The 25,436-nt window shown below is 42.0% G+C and overlaps 1 protein-coding gene and 1 long non-coding RNA gene across 6 annotated transcripts in view; one reads left to right on the top strand and one right to left on the bottom strand.

The window, feature by feature from the left end:
- FAT1 (FAT atypical cadherin 1) overlaps positions 1-7,410 on the bottom strand; it is a 120,468-nt gene extending 113,058 nt beyond the window's left edge. For all 4 annotated transcript variants that reach the window (XM_067721513.1, XM_067721514.1, XM_067721515.1 and 1 more), the window contains exon 1: positions 7,028-7,410. The gene's annotated coding sequence lies outside the window, so the exon portion shown is untranslated. The remainder of the gene's footprint in view (positions 1-7,027) is intronic.
- LOC137215921 (uncharacterized) overlaps positions 4,533-25,436 on the top strand; it is a 183,532-nt gene continuing 162,628 nt past the window's right edge. The window contains exons 1-3 of one of the 2 annotated variants that reach the window (XR_010939489.1): positions 4,533-4,788; positions 5,086-5,271; positions 6,215-7,251. This is a non-coding gene — a long non-coding RNA (uncharacterized lncRNA). Of the gene's footprint in view, positions 4,789-5,085; positions 5,272-6,214; positions 7,252-25,436 lie in introns of those variants that run through there. The other variant, XR_010939488.1, reaches the window with a different exon arrangement.

The following is a 25,436-nucleotide window of genomic DNA, read 5'->3' as shown; positions in this document are numbered from 1 at the left end:
AATTTCCTACGTCCTTGAAGAGTTTCACCACTTTCCAAATCACCAAGTTTGCAATCTAAGAAATCAAATTAAAAAAAGCAGCTGGAAGTCATAAAACCTGTGATCTAGCCCAGGCTTTGTCACTAATCATCTATGTGACTTCAAGGGAGTTAATTAATCCTTGGATTCCATTTCTTTATTTGAAAAACTAGAGACTGGACTAAAATCTTTACAGCTTTCTACCCTCCACAGGTACATTCTTTCCCCACCTCCTTTTTCTCTCTTTGTACACACACACACACTCCAGAAATTCAGGATTTCTATGACTTTTTATCTTAACTGTCAAACCTCCATATCTTAAGTCATCTAGACTTGACATTTTTTTATTTCTCAATTTCTCAAAACTGTGCTTCTTCCATTTCTGCTGCTGCCACTTGGTTCATATTTGTATTTGTTCAGGCACAGCATGTGAACCGCCTTTTGGTATTCCTGCTTTCTTGCCCCCATACTATTTAGCCCACATACTGCAATGAAATTAGTCTCATTAAAACTTCTTTGTAATGTCACTCCATAGTTTGAAATATTCAGTGTTTCCCCTTATCCTTCGGATTAAGTACATCCTTCTTAATCTTGTATTAAAGATCTCTGACAATCTGACCTCTACCTACTTTCCCAATTTAATCTCCCATATTACTTGTTTCAAACCAAAAAGGTGTCCTTCCCACAGTCTTGAAACCACCAAGCTGTCCTGAGCCCATGACACCACCTAGTGGCGGAGGCTCTAAACTTGCAGCATCGCCACCTTTCTCTTCGAAAAGACAACGCAAACATGGCAATTTTATTTTTTCCTGCCCTTTACTCATCACACACAGTTTCGTTATTTCCACCTTTCTCTTCAACATTTCTTTCTTTCCTCTCTTCTTAACCTCCATAAAAGTTATCTTCTCTATCTTTATAAGCCAAGGTGAGCCCAGGTCATAGATTTTCTGTTTTCCCTACGCAAAGAAAAAAAGGCAAGCCATAAGAAACATGAAAGAAGGATTAAAGAAACACTGATGATAAACCAACCAACCCTTTTCCGAAAGATAACATGGTGTGCTCAGGTCTTTTTTCTCACCATTCATCAAACCACAAATCAAGTCACAACACCAAGGGTTTCTACAACTTGCTTTACGTGTATTTCCTCTCCGTGAATCACTGCCTCCAGATTCACTCTTCCCCCAGACCTCACCCTATCCTAATATCCACCTAGCTCACTGAGGTGCTATGATGAACTACCCTGACCCAGATGGGTCTCTCTTACCACACTGGAGATAACTGTTTATTTGTCCTTCTCCCCTGCTGGACTGTAAGCTTCTTGAGAGCAGGAAGCCTGCTTTGTTCACCACTGTTTATTGCATCTGACCCAGTGTTTGGCACAGAGGAGATCCACAGTTGTTGGGTGCATGAATGGACAGATAGATGAGGATTAGCAATGGAGAACGGAAGGCAGGACTGATGGGTGGGAGGGGGTGGGGGATAAGGAGGGATAACATGGGAAAACAATACATCCATCGTTGTAAACTTAACAAAAAATCCAGGCGCAACCACTAGGCCAGTAACAACACTGCCGATGGGTGCCCTGCAGAAGGCTCTAATTTCCAGCAGCTCAAAAAGAGGTCATCAACCACCTCAAAATACTTCCAAAGTGGCTACAGGCGATGCCAGATCAGCGTCCCTACTACAGAGCTTACTATGAAGCTTTATGCTTGAATATTCTACAAAGATAAGAATTAAATAATTACCGATTTTCCTAAGTGGTCTATAGAAGACATTTAATTATAGATTTATCTCCACATAAATAATAAACCTTTGGAATTAAGCAAGAATTTTGGCAATATATTTAAATCTGGGACTTAAGGAAAAGAAAGATCATTTTTTAAAAAAACTTTATTATGTGAAATATACAGATGCCTCATCTGACTGAATACATTTTTGAAATAAAAAGTTCCTCCCAGACCTGAGGAGAGAAAAAAATGCAACTTTCTGATCTTGGTTAAATGAATTGCCTGCATCGCTCATTTCAAAAACTCCTTACCAGTGCCTAAGGACAAACAACACTTGCAAATTAAACAATTAGGTGAGACAAAAAGACACAGTTTGGCTTCATCAACTATATAATTTGGTCAAAAGAAAGCTTACCTGCTGCAGTTTCCCACTCATAAAGATTAAACAGACACCTGGCCTTATGGCTTCCTGCTATTAAATCAAGTCCTTTAGGCCACAAATTAGGCCATGGAGACAACATTTAATGCAACAATAATGCATTGAATTTTATTTAGCTTACTGAGTCTATGTAAAATCTGCAAAATTTGGGTGGAAAACAGGTGGCAGTAGACTTGTTAAAGGAGTTAAAATAATCTGTAACATCCCTTTCACTTCTAGCGTTCAAAGAAATGACTACTTCGGAGACAACTTGAGAGCTAAGCCTAAAGACATACACTAGGAAGGCATGGGATCAGGGGGAAGAAAACAGTAGTAGTTTGCATATAATTTTTAGATTCCTCTTTTGGCACCTGACCATGACATGGATTTAAATGGTCTACTAACATGGTGCAAAACCACTAGGTGTACTTCTAGTGACTAATTAAAAGATACAAATGAATAGATATGCAGGTGGCCTGAAAGATTTTTATGAAGTCCTCTAAGAATTTCACTTCCTTTCAGAGTGACAAAGAATTTAGTTCATTTAAGATATTCATTTTTCAAGTAATGGGTACACAAATGCACACTTTATTCAAATCAAACCCTACTATGAACGTGTTAAATGCCATGTTTGACATAACTGAGTTATATTCATCGTTGTTTTTAAAAATTATGTAATGTTTTAAGCACTTTTACACCCATCTTAAAGCTTAAGTATATAGAAAAGAAAGGGGGATAATAATTCCACTTGTGGAACCAGAGAGCTGTCCTAAAACACAAAGCCAAACATCAGAATTAACCTATATACCTGGAGAAACACACTCTATGAGTAACTGCAGTAACTCGATGTGCTGGATAACCACAACGCTAAGAGTAATATGAAAAAAACATCACCATCACCTAGTTTTAACACGTGCAGCTATCTTAAACTATTGAAACCTATCTCTGAATGTATGACGCCTCAAGAATCTGCTTTTGTGAAAGATACATAAATAACTGAAGATCATTTGCCTTTTAAATCTTCCGATTTCAGTCACTGTAAATAGGAGTTGCTTAACAAAAGCTATTTAATGAAATCATAGTTCAGACACGTGAAGGAAAAAAAAAACCTCTAACTGCACAGAAAATATTTATGAGTTTACTTTCCTAACGCATACAATTGCGTCCTTGTTTTCAAAGTCCCGCAATTCACATCAGTGGGAACAAAAAAATTCTTAGAGACAACAGAAAGTTAACTTCCTAGAGGAAAGCACTTAGAGAAAGAAAAAGCACTGAAGAACCAGAATCTCTTAAAAAAAAAAAAAGATCTTAGAAGTTTCTCTTCCAAAAATGAAACAAACGGATAGCACAGTTGCAAGTGTTTAGCCCCGATATTTATCACTCACCTATGCTTAACTACATTCAACCAGTTACAACTCAAACCTCAGGACAGCACTCCTTCAGGGTACAAAACATCTAAAAGAACTCGGTGACTCCATTTCAAAGATCCCATCCCTTAGCAGCTGGCCTCTCCTTTCATCACACCAACGCTGTGAATATCTCACAAATCGCAAGAAATTAGCCGCGGAGCGAGATCAGGTAAGTCTTTAACAGGCACGCGTGTTACCAGAGAGAAGAAAGTGGAACGTGCGTGTGAAGTTTCCGAGCTCCGGGCGAGGCGGAAGTTCTCGCCCAGAGGCCGCCGGGAACCCCGCGCCGCGGCTGCCGCTTTGATTTCCAGCAATGGCTCCGGGGCCAGAGCCGGTGCACCCGGGGCCGCTGCCAGCTCGCAGCAGCAGTCGGGTAGGTAATTACCATTCGGGTCACGTCGCGCCTTAACCGCTCCCGCCCATCCGCCTCCGCCCACCCACCCGAATCCAGGGCCTGCCCTGAACTTTCCAAGTGGGCAGGGGCCTCGGCACCACCACCGTCCGGCGGGTCTCTTTCTTTCCATCCCGTCCCCAGAGCGCCGGGGGGCGCTCGGTCCTGGGCTGGACAGTAAGGGGCAAGCTCCCAACGAGCCGGAAGCCCGCCACCCGGCAGCAGCAAGTTGCTCGTCCCGCGGGCACATACGGCTTCGGCCCGGCCGCGCAATGGCACCGAGTGCGCCGCTGCGCCCCTCGCCCACCGCCCTCAAGCCCCAACTGGTTTCCTTCAAACTTACAGCAAAGTTAGCCCGAAGCGGCGGCGGCGCTCTCGGGGGCGCGCACCTCGCCGCCTCAGCGCGCCCCCGAGCGGGGTCCGGGTCGGTCCGGGGCCTCACTGGCTCCGCAGGGCCGCATGGTATCTGCGGCCCGCCCTCGCTTTCCTTGCGCCCCGCTCTGAGGCAGAGCCCCGCCACCCGCGAGCCCCACTCCGAGCCCGGCCGGTGCAACCCCGGCGTCTCACGCACCCGGCGTGGGATATATCCCTCCGCTCGCAGCCACGCCCGCTCGCGCCGGCGCTCTTTTCTCCCGCGCAGAAACTCGACCCGACTTTTCCTGGCAGCCGGAATCCCAGTCCGCGGGGTCGGGTTACGACGCCCCGCCAAGGGTCAGGGATCTCCCAGCAGCTACAGCAGCCAACTCCTTTCCAGGAGACCAGCGAGTGCCCAGGATGACCTAGCGACACCGCGAGGAACAGATTGGGGCTCGCTCTAGTGCCGAGGTTAGTTATGGCCAGCACACAGATTTGTGCAGGTAATTAACAGGGAATGCTCCCTACTAGGAAAGGGGGAACATTAACTAAGCTTAAAAAAAAAAAAGAAAAAAAAAGAGCGAAGGACTAAAGAAAAAGCTTCCCACGCCTCCTACTTTAGATTCACGGGAACCTTCAGGGAATTCCTAAATCTGAATTTGAATGCCTTGGCTGTAGGTCTGCAATTGCTTGGTGGAATAAAATCTTCCAAAAGGTCTCAAAAGGAATGCAGTTAGATCGGAACCTACTTCCTTTTTCAATCTACAGTACACTAAAATCCCGGGAAAGTGAAAACGCTTCCTTCGCGACCTCTTTGCGCAGAGCTGGTTAGACCCCGGAACCTCTCCAGCCGTGGTTACGAACCCCAACGCCGGCCTCCGCCGGCGGACACCCCCGACTCCCAGGTCTGCGGGACAAAAGGCAGCGGTGCCGTCTCGTGCGCTTTCCCACGCGGTAAGTACACCCCGCAGGCTGTGAACGCAGTCTGACGTGAAACTACAAGTTCCGCAGGGAGAAGGGGAAACCCCGGGCGTCCAGACGGCCCATTCGGGGAACTCCCCCCACACCGGAGCGCGCAGTCCGGGCATCGCGGGGCTGTGAGCCGGTCCTCAGCGCGGGCAGAGCTCCAGGCGCCGGCTCAGCGCAGCCCGGAGTGCTCCCGGGCGCTGGGAAACAGCCGGGAGAAGAGGGCGGCCTTGACCTCGGAAAGTTTGTGCAGCTCGAATACGTTAACGCTGTGAGGACAAAGAGAGATGATTTCCCTGGAACCGGTGGAGGGGGCTGCTGGAAGAACTACGAGGCAAATGGGGGTAAGGGAGTCTAGGGTTAAGGAGAGAATTTCTCTATTTCAAAGTTAATGCAGTCTCCTCTTATGCCATCTCAAAGAAGGTGATGGGGGGGAATGTGTCTAGAAGGTCATAGCTGGGAAGGAAGAATAATGCCTGCAGAATGAGTGTGCTGATTCGTAGCACTAAGAGTATGTGGTGTATTCCCTGCGCGTTATTTAGAATACACAGAAATTCACACACCCAGCAAACATCATCATTTAAACACTTGGCCACGGCAAAGCGCTCCTGGAGTTACAGGTCAGTTTCATACATGGAACACCTCGAAAGTAGGTTACCTGGTCTCCAAGCTCAACTCGTTTGTGCCCGTTTTCGAATTCTAACTCTAAACAAAACACAATCACACACGAACGCCAACAGTTTGTTGGGGCGGGATGCGGGGGGCGGGGGAGGAGAAGAACAGTAAAAGGTAAAAAGACACCATCCCATAACGTAAAATCACAAGATTTTTAAAATGACACAAAAGAATTCCTGGAGAAAATTACCATTCACTAATAACTAATAACCCTTACTTGGACTAAAACATCTGTTTGGGAATCCCGGTTTGCCAGGTCCACTGAAAACCTAATTGCCTGAAAGAAGTTGCACTTCGTCGCCAGAGGAACAGCCGAGAGCCAGAGATCGAGATTTCAGAGTCCGGTGCTGCCACGTTTTTACTGATCCTTTAGCCCCAACGGAACGAAACAGAGGTGCCTTTTTACTACCAGCTAATTACCTTCACATGAACAAGAAATGTAGTACAAGCTCCACGTTTGTCCTCTCAATAGTCGATCCTCCCTAACCCAGTACCCAAAGGCTCTAGAAAATGAGGGGGATGGGTTCCCGAAAACAAAAAAAGCTTTCCGCCAGCACTGCCTCTGCATCCAGTCCACCCAAGCTGGTATTTGTATATTAGCTATAGAATGGGCCGGAGTGGGTGGTAAGTGAAGGCTAGGGTGACGGCGACGGACCTCACGTCCACGTCCCAAGAGCGCCCGGCAGGTCCAAGTTCGCGGTCCGTGCGGAGAGCGCGCGCTTTGCCGGGTGCCCGGACTAGAGGGCGCTGCGCCACTGCAGATCACGCGGCACCCAATGCGCCCTCCCTGGGCACCATTTCTATAATAAGTTACATTTGAAATAATGCACAAACAGCATAGCTTTTCAAGTTCTTTTGAACAGTGCTTTGTAAGTATTTTATGAATTCCAAAACCTATGCATACCGATCTTTCATTCCCGAGTCAAGCACAGCCAGGGCGGGTGTGCAGCTCGCCGAGCGGAAAGCCGGTAGGATGCACACGCTTCCCTGTACTAGTCAAACACCCCACGCAATTTCATTAACGTTTAAACTTAAATACGGAAAGACTTGCACTCAAGAAAGAACTCACCCGTCCAGCCGAGTCCTCGGTGTTCTGCTTTAAAGTCCCGGCAGGTCCGTAATCGCCACGCGATTTGGATATTTGTTACAAGCCGTGTATGAAGTACCAACTTTGCTTCCCTCGGATCTTCAGCATGTCGCCAACGAGAGTGCGATCCGCCCGCGCCGCCCAGGTGGCCGCATCTCCGGAGGCTTCCGTCCTGGGGGAAACTTGAGCAGCAAAAGGAGGCGAAATGAGAGTGCGCGAGGGCTAGAGAGAGGGCCGAAGAGAAACCAAGTTTGTCAGGACATGTCCGGGCAGCGAGCCGCCGAGTTTAGGAGTTGCGGCCGGGAGCTGCGGCGGATCACTGCCTCTTTCCCCACTCCCTCCCGCCTGGAGGAGGTGGGGGAGGGGAGGTGACGTCAGCGCCCCGCCTAGCCCCCAGCCCCGCCGCCTGGACGGGATTCTCCCGCGGGGTCCGCCTCCTGGACAGTAGCGGCCGCGAGCTCGGAAGCTCGGCCGGCTATCCTGCCGCAGCGGTCTCTGCGGCCGCTGCGGTCCCGACAGTGAAGCGTCTGCCCCTCTCCACCCCGCCGCGTCTCCCGGGCTCCGCCAAGCGCCGGCGTTCCTCGCACTCGGCGCCGGGGCGGCCCCGCGGCGCGCACCTCTCCGGCTGGCTTTCTCGCAAGCCCCACTGCGGCCGCGTTTCCCACGCCTCGAACTGCAGGTGATGCTCTTCCTCTTCTGCAGCTGAAATTCGTCGCGACGTGTCGCCTGCCGGGTTGTTGCAGGGCGGAAGCACGAACAGTCTCTGCGGACTAGCCTGGACGACTTGTACTTTGTAGCCCTCCAACTTTAGGATGTGATCTATTTTAAATACTTCTCGTGCTCTAGCGCTGTTTGTGGTCTTTGTGTTGAAAATCACGGAGCCATATTTTAATGTTCAAATCCTCTCCAAAAGCGCCTACGTTTTTAGACCGTACTCTGAAGCGTACAAGGAGGGGGTGGAAGGAGAGGTGGAGGAGGAGCCAGTTTCTAATGTTTCCTACAAGTCATCCGTAGTGATGGGGGCCAGTACACAAATCAGTCGGCTACTCGTGCTGTAGACTAAGACAGATGCAAACGCTGTTGAAGTGGAATTTGTAAGTGAATACGTCCTTTCTACGTAAGCGTCCGGACTCCAGGAAAAAATCTGCTCTGGAATATATATATATTTTTAACGCCGCTAAAATACCAAAATAAAATCTCCTCAACAGCGTGAAATTCCCAGGGAGCCATTTCTGTGAGTTGACACTGTCCCCAGAAGGTTAGCATTAAAATTCCCTGGAAAAGGGCAGGGGTCTGGAGCGGGTTCTGTTAATACCTTTGCAGCCGTTGATGTAAATCTAGCGGTCAGTTTAGCTGGCTGTTATCTCTGGAAGGCAAAGAGCAAAACCCCTAGGACACAGGAAACATGGCAAGGAGTTAAACAGTTAAGAGAAAAGAAGATTGTGTTGGAGCATTGGATGTGCTTAGCCTTAAGGAAGTCATATAACTTCTCTAAATTTCAGTTTCCTCGTCTGTTTCACCTTGTAAAAATGTGTGTGTATTTCCATTCAAAAATATTTATTTGCCAGGGAGGCAATGCTCAAGGAGACACTTTTCCCCAGCATCATATACAGTGTCTAGTAAGCACATAGGAGTTCATCAATAGTCCTTGTCTTACCCTCCCTGGTTCTTTGCAGTGTCTGTTTTCTCATCTATACAATTAGGAAGAGTTACAAGGAGGTTATCCCAAATAATTTTGTTATGGAAAGGAGAGGAGGGCACCCAGAAGGTGCCAGATTCCTGAGGGAGGAGGAAATAAAAGGACAGACTGACTTGAAAGGCCAGCCTGTTAGTGCAGAGGACAGACCTCTCATGCTTCACTATTTCATCTACACAGGCTCGCTCCTTTTATGTCAATAGTTGAAATTAGAAATTGACTGCAGATTGTAAGTTTTTTATAAATAATACACATAAGTTCCCCCAGATGCTGCCGTGCAAGTCAGTCTGGTTTGCTGTACTCACCTTTAGCGTTATCATAGGTAAGTCAAATTATTTCCAATAGAAAAAGAAAAAAATACAAACAAGAGGAACTTATATATAATAATTGATGGTATTAATAGAAATAGCTGCTTTAAAAAAAAACAAAGTGAAAGGGGCAGAAAATTTTTAATAAAACCTCTAGACCTGCACCGTCCAATACCATAGGTAGCCACTAGCCACAAGTGGCTAAGTAAATTAAAAGCCAGTTCCTTGGTCTCACTAGCTACATTTGAAGTACTCGGTGTCCACTTGTGACTAGTGGCTGCTATATTGTTCAGGGCCGATGAAAGAACATTTTTATCATGACAGAGTTCTGTAGGACAATGCTGTTACAGACTTTGCTATTGTTTTTGGAAGGCTACATCAAGCATTATATTACAATTTCCATGCATCCAACACTGAGTCAATTCCAAAGTTAAAAAAAAAAAACAGAATCACAGAAGGATTCACTCATTTCACAAATATTTATCAAGTACCAACAACAATATGCTAAGTGAAACTATAAAGGACTCAAAATTTAATGAGTTAGGTGTGTTTGGTGATTAAGAAATATTAACATGGCTTAACATGGCCTTTCCGTTGTTTTCAATCATTGCTGACTACGAAAACCAGGGGGAATCACTCAATTTAAAGCAGAAGAGATTTCTAAAACATTTTTAAGAATAGTCCTAGGACTAAATAATTCTAAGTAGGCTGACTGACTTCTGTCATCCCACCCTCTCTGTTCCTTTTAACTGCTTTCTCATCTCCTACATCCCCTTTTCCCCTACACTTCCTGAAGATGAGGCACTGTTCAGCTGTCTCCACTTCTCCATACTTTGGAATTATTTTATCCTTTGCATTTAAATACAGCTCTCCTTTGGGATTGCTTGTACTCACCAAGAGAGCCATTAGAACAGACAACTAGTCAATCTGGTAAGAATCAGTAGTTGTTAACTATGGGTATGAATATGTTCATTTCCCTGGTCCCTTCCAAGTGCATTGTAACAAGGGCTTTCTTAAGGCTAAACCTTAATCATAAAATTTTATTCTAATGGTGAAATTTCAGATGCCAGTGCCAATCGGGAAAATATTTGGAGGCATTACGCGGAATGGCTAACTACTAAAAGAATAAATAAATAAAAAATAAAGTTTACCTTCATTTCTGGCATACATACATAGTGAAAAAGGCTGGTTTGGACCTTCTGTCCCTACAAATGTAACATCAACATCCCCATGTGGTTTGGAAACAGATTCTGCTGGATAAGTATCATGCTTGTGATGCTTTCCCAGCTCGGGGATTGAAGGATTCCACGTCTACCTTTCTGAGCAGTAAGCGATGAATCATGCAGAATCTGTTGAAATACTTTTTCAATAAAGGCAGTAAAAAGAACATTAGACTCAAGGTCAATAAATCTGGTTTGACTCTTTGCCACATAAAATCTAATGTACTTGGTTATTACTGAATTTTGGGAGTCTCACTTTCCTTTATAAACATGCATTTCTAAAGTGATCTCAAACAAACAAGCAAACAAACTGCCTCACCTGTTGTGAGAGATATAGTAAAGAATGAAGATAACAAATACAGTATCATTATTCTCCTCAAATTTACTCACTATTTCTCACCCTACCACTCCCTCTCAGTTATGAGGCTTTGTAGAACCAACAGTAATAAATAACATGGGTTTAATGCCAATTATAACCTAGCCTCGGTTCCAACTTCTTTATATGCATCATCTCATGGATTTCTTACTAAATTCTACAGGGTATTAGCAATTATACCCTACCTCCATGTTCTAGATGAAACAGTGAGGTTGAGGTAGATTAGATAACTCATGTTGGGTCACATTTTGGACTGAAACTCAGGGCTGACTGTCTTCATAGCCAACATGCTTGTCAATATAATACACCAGCTCCTTATACCCTACACCTCATTTGCACCCTTTATGAACCAAGGCCTTTGTCAGCAGTATTGTGGTTTAAGAAGCAACCTAAGAGGAGTAGGGTATCAAAAACTATCAAATGATGGCTGGAGAAAGATGGTCCTTTCTAGCAGCTTCACCAAATATGGATAAAAAATTGTTTAAAAGTGGGTCCTTTAATCACAGAGGGAGAACACCACTGATTGTGTCTTGTAATAGATATGTAATACATTCATTACTTGTTTGGCTTACCTATTTTCCTAGGTAGATATGCGTACTCCGAAACACATTTCTTTTCAATTTGAAATCATTGTCTGACTTTTAACTTGTTTAGTCTGAACAGCAGAAAAATACACACCAATGATTCTCACTGTATTCTGACAAGGACTATCTCATAGGATTTCATGATCAGCATTTCAATTTATACTCTGTTTCCTTTTCCTGGTCTGGAACCACTAGGGTTGCTTTATCTCTCCAATTCTCCTTTCTCTCTTTAATTTATACTTTTCCATATGACAAGATGGGAAATTCCCTCTATCTATACTTTTTTCACTGTTAAGACACTATCCCTTTTCCTGGTAGAATTTTTTTGGTCATAAAAACTAATCTGATATAGAGTCTAAGAGGACCCCATTCGGGAAACAAGAATTATGATAGTCCCCCAGCCTCCTTTCTCTAACAGATGATCTATTTAAGCCCATCATGGTAGTTCTGTACCCATTTGTCATGAACATGTGGGCCAATTGTAGCCAATGAGATATTAGAGGATGTTTACTGGAGGCCTCTGGAAAAAAATTTCCTGCCTCCTAAGGAAGATCCACAAGAGACATTATGTCTCCCTATGGACACTGTCAGGTCAGGAGGTCATGCCTGGGACTGCTACCACCATCTTACTTGCGGAGGATGAGGCCTAAACCTGGGAAGGCAGGTGAGGGTTCTCAATGAGGTTGAATCAACTATCTCTGAAGGCCATCCCAACTCAACCCTTCTTTTAATGGGAGAGCATAAGTTTTCATCTTGCTTAAGCTGGATCGTGTCAGGATTTGGCTTATTTGTACCTGACATCATCTCCCACAGCTAGGTCATCCTTCTTTAAATGTACAAGGAATTATTTGAAAGAAAAGATAAATGGATTACCTCCTCAACTTATTGGTCAATAGGAATTGAGACTGACTCTACTGACAAAATGGAAGGACTCTTGGAGTTTTCCTTTAATGGTGAAAAAGAAGTTTTTAGATGCAAAATGATTCAGTCTTGCAAACTGCCCATTTGTCTACCATAATGAAGACAAAAATAAAAATTTGAAATTTTATCTGTTCAACTAAAAGATTCTTCTTCATTCCTACTGTTCTTTCCTCTCCAGTGTCCAAAAATATTTCTAGATATTGAAACTTAAAATCTTTTGCACAGCAAAGGAAAACATAAGCAAGATGAAAAGGCAACCCTCAGAATGGGAAAAAATATTTGCAAATGAAGCAACTGACAGAGGATTAATCTCCAAAATTTACAACCGGCTCATGCAGCTCAATATCAAAAAAAACAAACAACCCAATGCAAAAATGGGCAGAAGACCTAAATAGACATTTCTCCAAAGAAGGTATACAGATTGCCAACAAACACATGAAAGGATGCTCAACATCACTAATCATTAGAGAAATGCAGATCAAAACTACAACGAGATACCATCTCACACCAGTCAGAATGGCCATCATCAAAAAATCTGCAAACAATAAATGCTGGAGAGGGTGTGGAGAAAAGGGAACCCTCTTGCACTGTTGGTAGGAATGTAAATTGATACAGCCACCATGGAGAACAATATGGATGTTCCTTAAAAAACTAAAAATAGAACTACCATACGACCCAGCAATCCCACTACTCGGCACATACCCTGAGAAAACCGTAATTCAAAAAGAGTCATGTACCACAATGTTCATTGCAGCTCTATTTACAACAGCCAGGACATGGAAGCAACCTAAGTGTCCATTGACAGATGAATCGATAAAGAAGATGTGGCACATATACACAATGGAATATTACTCAGCCATAAAAAGAAACGAAATTGAGTTATTTGTAGTGAGGTGGATGGACCTAGAGCCTGTCATACAGAGTGAAGTAAGTCAGAAAGAGAAAAACAAATACCGTATGCTAACACATATATATGGAATCTAAAAAAAAAAAAAAGAGAGATGGTTCTGAAGAACCTAGGGGCAGGACAGGAATAAAGACGCAGATGTAGAGAATAGATTTGAGGGCACAGGGAGGGGGAAGGATAAGCTGGGACGAAGTGAGAGAGTGGCATGGACATATATACACTACCAAATGTAAAACCGATAGCTAGAGGGAAGCAGCCACATAGCACAGGGAGATCAGCTCGGTGCTTTGTGACCACCTAGAGGGGTGGGATAGGGAGGGTGGGAGGGAGACACAAGAGGGAGGAGATATAGGGATATATGTACATGTATAGCTGATTCACTTTGTTATACAGCAGAAACTAACACAACATTGTAAAGCAATTATACTGCAAAAAAGATGTTAAAAAAAGTGAGGATGGATCTGTAAAAAAACAAAACCAAAAACGGATGTGCTATGGTTGAAGATAAGGTGCTGTATAAGTCAGCTTTGTTGTTTTGTATGTTTAGGAAGGAAGATAGTTTGCCCCTGGCGCTTTCCTGAGCAACAATTTGTAAAGTCTCTTCTGTGTGGTTAGGTGTAGGAGAGACAAAGAACGAAGGAATCTTCCTCTTATTTCTTCCCCTCCACTTGATGTTTATTCTGGAGTAGCATTGAAAAAAATTATTCATGACACTTGTTAAACACTAAGGCAGACTTTAATCAGGACCATTATGATAGGTGTAGGGTCTGCAGAGGTGGCATTTTTGCAGCAGGAAAGAGAGACAACTTCGAATGCAGCAAGGAACAGTGAGGATTTATACAAGGAGCAAGGTGAGCGTCAATGAATAGAAAAGTACTAAGAGGAGAACATCAGGGGCAAAAGGGGAATCTGGCTAAGCCGACCTGACGGGATTCTTGCTGAAGGCAGGCCAGGGTGATCAGATGTTACCTGGGGGATGCTGAGAGAAAAGGCATTTTGTCAGATATCCAGGGTGGGGAATCCTCGTGAAACCAGCTGAACAGGGTTCTTGCTACAATTGGGCGATGAGGCCCGACAAAGATGGACACCAAGATCAAGGTCAAGGGGCTTCAAGGAGCCTGTCTAGAGTTTGGTCAAGGAGAGAGTGCTTGTCAGTAGCAGGCTCCTGTTCTTTCTACTCTTCTGTAATTGTTTTTTTTTTTTTTTCCCTGAGAAAGCAAAGAAAAGAAGAGGAGCAAGTGTTAGTATTAATCAAGCATCTGAGACCCTCTGAATCTCAGCTGTTAACGTTAGTCGTCATCATTAGTCTGTGTCATTGGTTTATAAAAAAGCCGAACTGTTTAAGGAGGTTGAGGTGACACATAGATGGGTGAAGGCAGGGTACTGTGGAAGAAAGGAGTTAAAAGTCAGAGGGTTTAGACGAGCTTTCTACCTCTAATGTTCTCTAATGTTTACTGGCTGTGTGAGCTTGACGAGTTACTGAGCTTCTTAAACAGCAGTGTGATTGGCTGAATTCTAAGATGGGCCCAGTGATGGCCAACTCCTGCCATTCACACCTTTGTGTTATCTCCTCCCATAGCTTAAACCAACCAGTGTCAGTTTAACAGTAGGACGAGCCAGAAGTGGTGGTATGTCACCTCTGAGATTAGGTTATACAAGACAGTGATCTCCCTTCCTGACCTCCCCCTCTCTCTCCGTCTCTGTCTCTGTCTTTCCCATTACTTGCTCTGGGGCAAGTCAAAAGCCCACATGAAGAAGGAACTGAAGGCTTCTTCCAACAGCCACCTGAGTGAGGCCTCCACAAGCCTTCAGCTGACTGCAGCCCCAGCACGCATCTCATTGCAGCCTCCTGAGGGACCCTGAGCCAGATCGACCAGCTAAGCTGCTCCTAGATTCCCCACCCTCAGAAACTCTGTGAGATAATTAATGTTATTTTAAGCTGCTCAGTTTTGGGGGGAATTGTTAACAGTAGATAAAGACCCTCTGAATAATGCCTTTCTACCAATAATACAGTGAGGACTCAGTAAAAGCATGGATCAGAAAACACTTGGTAAACCTTAAAGTACGACATTTAGAGCCAAATGAATAGAGTGGAAGAAAGTGTCTAGAAAAGCACTATCTAGAAGAACTTTATGTGCAGATGGAAGTGTTCTCTCCGCGCTCTCCTGTGTGGTGCTGTTGAGTGCTTGGCATGTAGCTAGTGCAAAATGAGGACCGGAATTTTATTTTAATTCATTTAAATGTATATAGTCATAGGTGGCTAATGGTACCGTTTTGGACACAACGGGTGTCCAAACGGGTGTCTAAACCCACAACGGGTGTCCAAACGGGTGTCTAAACCCACAAATGACTGTTTCAAAACAGAGTCAAAAAGAGCGCAGTGCATAAATATCAGGATCATGTTTTCTTCTCCAATTGTGACTTTTTTAAAGGAAGACTTGTGTTATTTATGTGATCTGGAGATGATGGATTGAGTTAAATTAAGCAGTTATTTCCTTCCTTGTGTGAAAAAAGGGCAATACATTTTGTGAAACTGGGTTTTCTGAGACCTCAGGGAGATTTACTTTTGTGTGTACCTGTGAAATTTATTAGACATGAAATTACGGATTCAATTGACTGTCCCACACAGTTGGCTGATTTGTATGATTAATTGAAGGGGCATGCAATGAACCAACTGTGCCTGCGGTTACCCAGACTACACAGGGCACTGCTGATTCATCCACCTGGTGGGCGAGAGAGAGTTAATAACCTGGGTGTTTCTTGACACCACTTTATTCAGTGATGTCATTTGGTAAATATGTAACCCCAAATGCAAAGCAACTACTCTTAATTACTTGCAGTGACAGTTAAACCTGACTAAAGATATACTTCAGTGTATATACAATTGTATCAGTTAAGGTTTGTAGGATGTCATGTATATTACCCTGTTAAAGTAGGAATGTTGAACTGGATTTTCTTATTCTTTCTAAATGATATCCGTTGAATTGTGCTCTGCAATATAGCTGATTGTCACTTAAATGTTGGCAATATCATAAGTTCCTATGTCATGTCAGATTATGTCTTTCATCCACAATCTTGCAGTCACGTTATTGTAAGATAAATGTTGCGGCTGCGGATCAAAACAGGATGAAGGAGAGCTGGCTATCCCCCAGTCATGGAAAAAAGTAAAAGTGGATCCTTATCTCATACTAGACACAAAAAGTTTCTCTTGATGAATGAAAGATGTAAGGCTGTAAGGCCAATGTTTTTATTTTTGTTTTTTGGTTATTTTTGGCCTTGCCACATGACATATGGGAGCTTAGTTCCCCGACCGGGGATCGAACCTGTGCCCCCTGCAGTGGGAGCTTGGAGTCTTAACCACTGGACTGCCAGGGAAGTCCCCCAGTGGTTAAAATATTTAGAAGAAAATATAATAAAATAATTTATCTGGGGCTATGGGAGGGTTTACTACATAAGACAAAAGGTTCTAGCCATGAAAGAAAAGATTGACAAATTTAATTACATAAAAATTAAGAACCTCTGCTTATCAAAAGACACCATGTTGAGAAGTAAAAATGTAAGCCACAGACTGGGAGAATACTTATGTAACAAATATAATTGACAAAAAATGAGTATCTTTAATGTAAAGAAGTTCTACAAATCAATAAGAAAAAGGCTCAATAGAAAAATAGGAAACTTTCAATAAAAAAATGGAAAAAAAGAAACCCATGCACCTGTGTTTCAGGCAGAGGAAGTATGAATGGTGATTATTTTTGTAATGGGTTAAATTGTGCCCCACCCCATGTCCTAATCCTTAAATGTCCATGTCCTAATCTTTAAAACCTGTGAATTTGACGTTTTTGGAAAAAAGGGTCTTTGCAGATGTAATTAAATTAAGAGTCTCGAAATAAGATCATCCTGGATTATTCAGGTAGGCCCTAAATCCAACGACAAGCATACTTGTGAGAGTCATTCAGGTGAGAGACCCTCAGAGCTAAAAGGCTATATGAAGGCAAAGGTAGAGATTGGAGTCATGCAGCCACAAGCCAAGGAATGCCTGTGCCACCAGAAATCAGAAGATGCACAGAAGGATTCTTCCTGAGGGCTTTCAGAAGGAGCACAGCTCTGCCAACACTTTGATTTGGGACTTCTGGCTCCCAGAACTGTGAGACAAAACATTTTTGTGGTTTCAAGCCACCCAGCATGTGGTAATTTGTTACAGCAGCCCTAAGAAACTGATACAGTACATAAGAAGAGATACTTTCATTCGTTATTAGACAAACAAAAGTTAAAACCCCAATGTAATACCCGATACACAAACCATATTGGCAAAAATGAACATGTCCGATCATACGAGATGTGGTAAAGATATGGCTCAACAAGAACTCATACCATACTGGTAAGGCTGTAAATTGGTGCAACTACTTTGGGAAACAGTTAGGTATTACCTTGCGAAGATGGATCTGTACGTACTCAGCAATTCTACGACTAGGTTTCACACACCCAAGAGGGAAACGTGTAGACCAGGAGATATGTATAAGAAAATTCACACCCACTTTGTTCATTGAAAACAAAACCTAGAAAACACACAAATGTCCAGCAAGAAGGGAATGAATAAATAAATTGCATCATCTTCACACTATAAATTTACACAGGGCCAGTGAATGTACCATTGTTACATGTAACAACATGAATGATCCCATGCAGCACAGCATGTGGGATCTTAGTTCCCCTACCAAGGATGGAACCTGGGCCCACTTCAGTGGAAGTGTGGAGTCCTAAGCCCTGGACCACTAGGGTATTCCCCTGAGTGATTTTTAGAAATATAATATGGAGTAAGAAATAGAAATTGCAGAAAGTTTGCTCAAAGTCCAGCAACACTAAACAGTATGTTACTTATGGAAATATACATAAGATGTAGCAGATTCATTTTTTAAAAAGGGATAGTGGTTACTTGGAGAGAGGAGGCTGGTGATGGGATAGGGAGATGTATGCTGGTACAAGAATATTCTGGTCCTGAGATGGGAAATTGGTCCCTAGTTGGTTGTATTCATTCGTGCTTATTAATTAAAAATATGTTACAGAAGTTCTTTTTTAATATACTACTATTAAAAATATTTAATATCAAAACAAAACTAAAAGTAAAAAGAATGCTATAATAATTAGGGCTACGCAGAGATCACCCATAACCTCAAGCTGTCAGCCTGTCTGTTGAATATCCTTTCGACAGGTATCTGAAGAGATGGAGGGTAGCAAGAATGGATATAACCTCACACACAGGAATAGAAAGAAATAAAATAACCCTCTGCATAGATGTGGAAGTGAGAATAGCTGTTATAGCAGGCAAAAGGGAAATGGGCCATAGATGAGAGGAAGGGAGATAAGACTGCTCGGATGAAAGTCTGATGCATCACCAAAGCTTTCCCAGATACTTAAAGTCCTGAGAGTCATGCTTTGAGTAAGGATGACTTAGTGGGATGAGCACGGCAAGGCAGCCAGGTGCTCTTAGAGAAAAAAAAAAAATCGAAGTTTCAGAGTGTACACTAGGATACCTCCCCGGGCCTCAACACTAGTGTGCAACCTGAGCTTGTGTCAGCTGTTCTAAATGAGTGTGTGTGAATGTGGGCAGAGTTCAATCTTGTACACGTAGGCTTAGGTCTTCACTGCAAAACCCCAGGGCCTAATAAGGTTTGCACAGTGGCTTCTTGGCTGTGGGGAATTATCCTATTTGAAGCGTGCCATCTGTTTCCAGTTGGGACCCTAACTGATACAAGCAGGCCTATTAATTATCTCTCTCAAACCAGCTGTTGGCAATCCTAGGCGTGGTTTCCTGGCAGCTATTACCCTACACTACTTGCCTATATTCCCTGTAAACAAAGGTGTCAGTATAGAGCAGTGATTCTCAAAGTGCCGTCTCAGACCAGCAGCTCCAGCCTTACCTGGGAACTTGTTAGAAATGCAAAGATCACCCACCCTAGGCCTACTGAGTCCAAAACTCTGGAGGTGGGCGGAGTAACCTGTTTCAAGAAGCCCTTCAGGTGATTCTGTATGTGTTAAAGCATGAGAACCGTTAGCAAAAGGAACTCACAATGCAGCATCTTGAAGATCATATTTATGTTCCAAATAAAAATTTTAGCTCCTTAAGGTGTATCACATGATGCTTTGATATACATATATGTAGTAAAATGATTACTACGATCAAGCTAATTAACATCTCCATGTCTTCACAGAGTAATTATCTTTTCTTGTGTCTGGTGAGAGCACCTCCCAGGATCTAGGTTCTTAGCAAATTTCCAGTATTACAGTATTATTCGCTGTAGACACCATGCTGTACATAAGTTCTCTAGAACTTATTCATCCTACATAACTGAAACTTTGACCTTTATCTCCTTTGACAAATATCTCCCCATTTCCCCCACCTCCCCAGTCCTGAGAGCCATCATTCTATTCTCTGCTTCCATAATTTTGACTTTTCTAGACTCCACATACAAGTGAGATCATGCAGTATTTTACTTTCTGTGCCAGGCTTATTCTGCTTACCATAATGTCCTCCAGGTTCATCCATTTGTTACAAATGGCAGGATCTCTTTCTTGCTAAAGGCTGAGTAATATTCCATTATATGTACCACAATTTCTTTATCTGCTGAATTTGTTTTCATACCCTGGCTATGGTGAATAATGCTGTAATGAACATGGCTAAGGTACTGATTTCATTTCCCTTGAATATATACCCAGAAGAAGGATGACTGGATCATATGGTCATTCTATTTTTAATTTTTTGAGCAACCTCCATACTGTTTTTCATAATGACTGTACCAATTTACATTCCCACCAACAGTGCACACGGATTCCCTTTTCTCCACACCCTCTTCAGCATTTGTTATCGTTTGTCTTTTTGGTAATAGCGCTCCTAACAAGTGTGAGGTGATATTTCATTGCAGTTTTGACTTGCATTTCCCTGGTGATTAGTGGTGCTGAGCATATTTTCATCTGTTGGCCATCTGTACGTCTTCTTTGGGAAAAAAATGTCTGTTCAAGTCCTCTGTCCATTTTTTTCATCAGATTATTATTATTATTATGCTATTGAGTTTTATGAGTTCCTTATATGCCTTAGGTATTAACCCCTTATCAGATATACAGCTTGCAAATATTTTCTCCTATTCTGTAGGTTGCCTTTTCATTTTGTTGATTATTTTCCTTGATGAGCAGAAGCTTTTTAGTTTGATATAGTCTTTGTTCATTTTCACTTTTGTTGCCTATGCTTTTGGTGTCATAGCCAAAAAAATCATTGCCCTGATCAATGTCAAGGAACTTTTCCCTGTGTTTTCTTCTAGGAGTTTTACCTGTTTTAGTAAGAACTTATGTTTAAGACTTTACTCCATTTTGAGTTGATTTTTGTATATAGCGTAAGGTAAGGGTTCAATTTCTTTCTTTGTATGTGTTTATCTAGTTTTCACAGCACCATTTATTGGAGAGACTCTCTTTTGTCTGTCGTGTATGCCTGGTGCTCTTGTTGAAAATTAGTTGACCCTATATCCTTGGGTTTATTTCTGGGCTCTCTATTCTCTTCTGTTGGCCTATGTGTCTGTTTTTATGGTAGTGCCATACTGTTTCGACTACTATAGCTTTGTAATAAAACACAGCCTGAAGGGGGGAAGGAAGGGGTTATTAGAACCCAGAAAGAAAGAGTCAGGTTTGACCACCTTAAGACCACTACATGTCAGTGAAGAACACAGCCAGTCCAAGGTAAATGTACAGGGAGGGAAACGGGAGAATAAATGTCCTGACCTCAGTAGCCTCCCTCCCTCTATCTTCCACCTGAGCACCCAATGAGAACAAGAGAGCAAGGGAGGCCTTGACGCCATCCCCACAATTCCATCTCTGGGGCACAGAGCAGAGTGTAAAAGGGTAGAGGGGCAAGTGAAAGGTATTAGGCATCTTCCAATCCATGTCTTTTATTTAGCAGCCCTAACTGCAAATGCAAGTTGAGAGAGAGGTGATGGTACCAGAGACAGGTAACACACATTTCAAGTTCTTGTCTCATTTTCTGAAATCTTGTTTAGGACCTAGCACAATCTGAGTTAAGATGACTGAGACTTATGGAATTCTCCCACACTGTAGAGTGCAAGAATTTAGGAGGGAAGCTTAAAAAGTAGGGGGGAAAATTTTCCTCTAGATGAATTTAATGTGGGGTCATTATACCATTACGTTAAGTGACTCAAGGCTATATCAACAATGCCCTAAATAGATTACTTTATTGGAGATTAATGAACTGAGTGATCCTATTGAAGAAATTTTTGTTTGTGATCATCATCTAACTCTACAGGCCATACCCTTTCTAAATTTGATAGTGAGAGAAAAAAACAAAAAAGGAAGAAACAATTTCAGCGTGTGATAATTACTCTAGTTGCAGTAACAGGGCAAAGGTAGACCAGGGTCTAGTAGCTTGAGTCCAAGAAAGAATTTGGTAGGTTACTGGGGAAATAGGGTTTACTCTGTTAATTTTGTGGACTGGTTACCAAACCTAACTCTGTGACAGTGGGCAGAGAAATGCTAGTTATCTTCCAGCAGGATTTACTGTTTGAGGGGGTCCTTGAGAGGATCTCAGCTACTCCTACTACTTTCAGTGCTTTGTTGAGACCTGATAAGCCAACGTTGCAAGTGGATGACGTAACCGTGTTTGGGAGAATGTTAGAGCTCAAGGAACGGTTCTCTAAAATTCTCTACATCTCAGATAAGGACTAAAAATGATCCTATGAAAAACTACTGCTTTGTCATGACCTCGTAAATTATTTATAGCATTATATTCCAAGACTGCTACCACTACCACCTGGTCAGCTCCCAGGAATTAAGGTCTTCTTAGGCTTCAATATTTAATGCTTATTGCACAGAACATAGCACTTATCAAAAACTCATTGCTTAGTCTTTAGTTTAATAAAAATTACTATTTGTTCACTTTTAACATTTCTTGATTTTTTTTTTTTTTGGAAAGCCTCCTTTATCCAGTCTCTTAATGACTCTCTGAGGTAAAGTGCGTTTTGATTAAATAATCAGCCATTAAATGCATTTACACGTGCTTCGTTTAGCACTGACTCCCTGGTATCATATTTGCTTGGATATGAAATGAAAGGTTCTGGAAATGAGTTGAATACTTTGACTACAGAAGCCTAAATAACTGGTTTATACCTCTGTTTTTTGGGTTTTCCTTTTTTGAACTTGTACTCGGTCATCTCTGCTCTGTTTATATTCACTCTGAAGAGGCAACAAAGAGATAAGCCTCTAAATTTTGTCTGAAATATAGGATAGATAGCTGAACATCCATTTCCCTAGAAATGTGCTAGTTCTGAGATGTCCTGGTGAAGTAAAATTATACATAATTTGCCTTTAGACTGTGTATATGTATTTTGAACAGGTTTAGCAATGGGAATATATTCTGGATTCCCTTTAAGTCCAGATACTTCCAGTTGAATAGTTATTTATGAATAGTGGTTTTATTTTAGTGCGTGTTTTAAATACAGTAAGTGATTCTGTGAAGAGGGCTAACTTTTCAGTAGATTTTACCAATTCGAGTCAACCCATTTCTGAAAATCTTCAGGATGCACTAAATTCTTTCTTTTTTAAGTTTAATGTTCTTCAGAGATGGATTAAAAAGTTAGCTTTTGAATTCTACTGTATAGGCAACTTCTATTTGATATTGCATTCTGTTTTAAATCTTGATTCTGTAAAGGTTAAGCAGCTTCACATCTAGCTCTGAGAAGGTTTCAAAGAGGAGCAAAAGTCTTATTAATATCAGAGTGTTTAGACCACTGAGTATCACCTTTACTTTGCTGCCCCACACAGGCTGCATACCTAGGACGCAGTGACTCAGATCCTGACGCTTCTTGAGAAGGAAGAAAGCAGGCACGGCCTCCAGGACAGCGGCCACAAATACTTGCTGTGTTCATGAAGCAGCTTTTTCCCAGCTAATCATGCCACTCTGACCATTATCTTGGCAGGCGGCACTAATTCATTTTGGGATGAGATTACATAGTCGAATGTAGAAAGCTAATTTGAAATACCCACTTTAAAATGTGGTGAATGTTTCATGCATTCTATGAAATTACCTGCCAGTTGACTTTACTTTAGGCGCAGATATGCCCCCTTTGCACGTGCAGAGACTTCTTTTTCAATGCATCTACCCAGTATTCATGTGTAGAAAGTTTATGGAAAGATTGTTTTGCTGAAGCATACAAGTGATACAATGAAAAGCTCATGGAGTTTGCAGCCAGACAGACCTAGATAAGGCTGCTATTTTTGATGAGGGACAAATTTCTTAAGAGCTCAGAGCCTGAGTTTTCTTATCTAAAAATGTACATAATAATATTTCCCCAATAGGTTATTGAAATAACCTGTATAAGAATCTAACAAAGTCTGAAACTTAGCAAGTCCTAAAGTATAGGTTTCAACTTTCTCCCTTTTAAAAAATATATTTATCTATTAACTGAAGTAAAACATATTCAAATTCTATTTACTTGAGCAATAATCTAAAAGTCTGCTTTATATCTTTAAAAGGCATATATTAAAAAATTGTTATATAGGAAATTCGATCTCCTAGCATAATACAACTCTTTGAGCCGAACTCTAATAAGTTTTCTTCCAAAGATTTGGGTCTTTAAACTATCTTTAGCCCCATTATCGGTGTTTCAGATAGGGCCATTTGGATGCAGATTAGCCAGAAAATGAACTCCGATAGAAGTATTTATTTAGAGACCAATGTTGTAGTACTCTGACCCAAAGAACTTCCTCACAAAATGGGATCGCACAAAGGTCAGTGATAATAAAACAAAAACATGAATCAAAGTAGAATCTTCCAGTAAATTAACAGCAATATATTCAGTTATTACATCAGTCAGGATTATTTATAAATATGTCAATAAATAGTGTAGCATCTCGTGGTTTCTCTTCATGTTCCTCAGTTTATACAATTTGCAGTGCTTTATAATCTACCTCTGTAATGTAAAAGAAACCCATTGTTTAAGAAATATCCAATTACCTAGCCTAAGAAGCACCTGTGTCCTCCCTTTACTTATCCTGGGATGTTTATTGCTGTAAACCCGTTATTCTTCTGTGCTGGTGGATCTCAAACTTTATCAGGTGTCGGAACTTCTAAGAGCTTGACCCTACCCTCAGAGTGTTGGATTCAGTAGATCTGGGTTGAGGCCTGAGAATCTGCATGTCTAACAAGTCCCCAGGTGACATGATGCTGTTCTTGCTTTGGCTGGAAGAGCAGGAAAGGAAATGCATAATGCTCAAGGCAATACAGACCCCCCACTGTTTCTCCCTCTGCTCTCTCATGCTCCAGTCTTAGAATAGAGCTGTAGCCAAACCACAGTCCCACTGAGAGAAAAATGTTGTGTGCTGTAAGCCTTTGAGATTTGGGGGTTGTTTGTTATCCCAGCAAAAGCTGACTAATGCATATCCGTTCACTGTGACATTATTTAAATAGTAACGATCTAAATATTCGAAAATGATCTAAATATTTGGAAATGATCTAAATATTCATTAAAAAGATTGAATGAATAAATTGTGGAATCTTCAGATAGTGGGATAAAATATAACAGTTAAATTGAGTGAACAAATGCCGTCTATGTCAATAAATAAATCTTAAAAACAATGATGAGGGTAAAAATACTGCAGCAGGCTACCTGCAGTCTAATGCAATTTACATAAATTTTAGAAAATGCCAAATACTCTCCTGTATTACTTATGGACATATACATAGTGAAATTGTTAAAATATGAATGAAATAATAAATTCTAAATTCAGAAGAGTGGTTACCTGTCAGAGGGGAGTGAAAAGAATGAGTATGGTGAGGAATGAAGAACCTGTATCTGTAAAGTTTTGTTTCTTCATGGAATGAGGAATAGATGTCAAGATTGGACACAGGCAGATGATGGGGACACAGAAGTACTAGTCTGTATACTTTCCTTTATGCTTGGAGTAGATCACAACACAATAAAGCCTATCTTTTAAAGGAAGGAGCTTCCGTTAGTAATGGGTTTTGACAACTCATGGGGTCCAGCAGCTTTAGGTGTGTGGCCGATGAGTGAAGCTGGCATTTTGAGATTCTCACAGGTTCAAAGAACAAAACAATAGAAATAAGTGGCTCAAAATATTTGTGGTTCAGTCTTATATTTTAAACATGGACACAGATATCAAGCCGTGTAGTGTCAGTAAGCATGCGTACCAGGTATTCCCTTTTTCCTGAATGCGGATTCACTTACTCGGCTGGAAAATTCGATTTGATTTGAAGTAAAAATGTAAAATGCTTGGATAGGCTTTCAGTAAAAATGCTTGGATAGGCTTTCAGAGGTTACACACAAAGCCCAATTTCCTCTCATTTTTTTTTTTGTTTTGTTTT

Source organism: Pseudorca crassidens, chromosome 21 (genome assembly GCF_039906515.1).
Source record: "Pseudorca crassidens isolate mPseCra1 chromosome 21, mPseCra1.hap1, whole genome shotgun sequence".
Classification (NCBI taxonomy): Eukaryota; Metazoa; Chordata; class Mammalia; order Artiodactyla; family Delphinidae; genus Pseudorca; species Pseudorca crassidens.
This window is presented reverse-complemented; position numbering and strand designations above follow the sequence as displayed.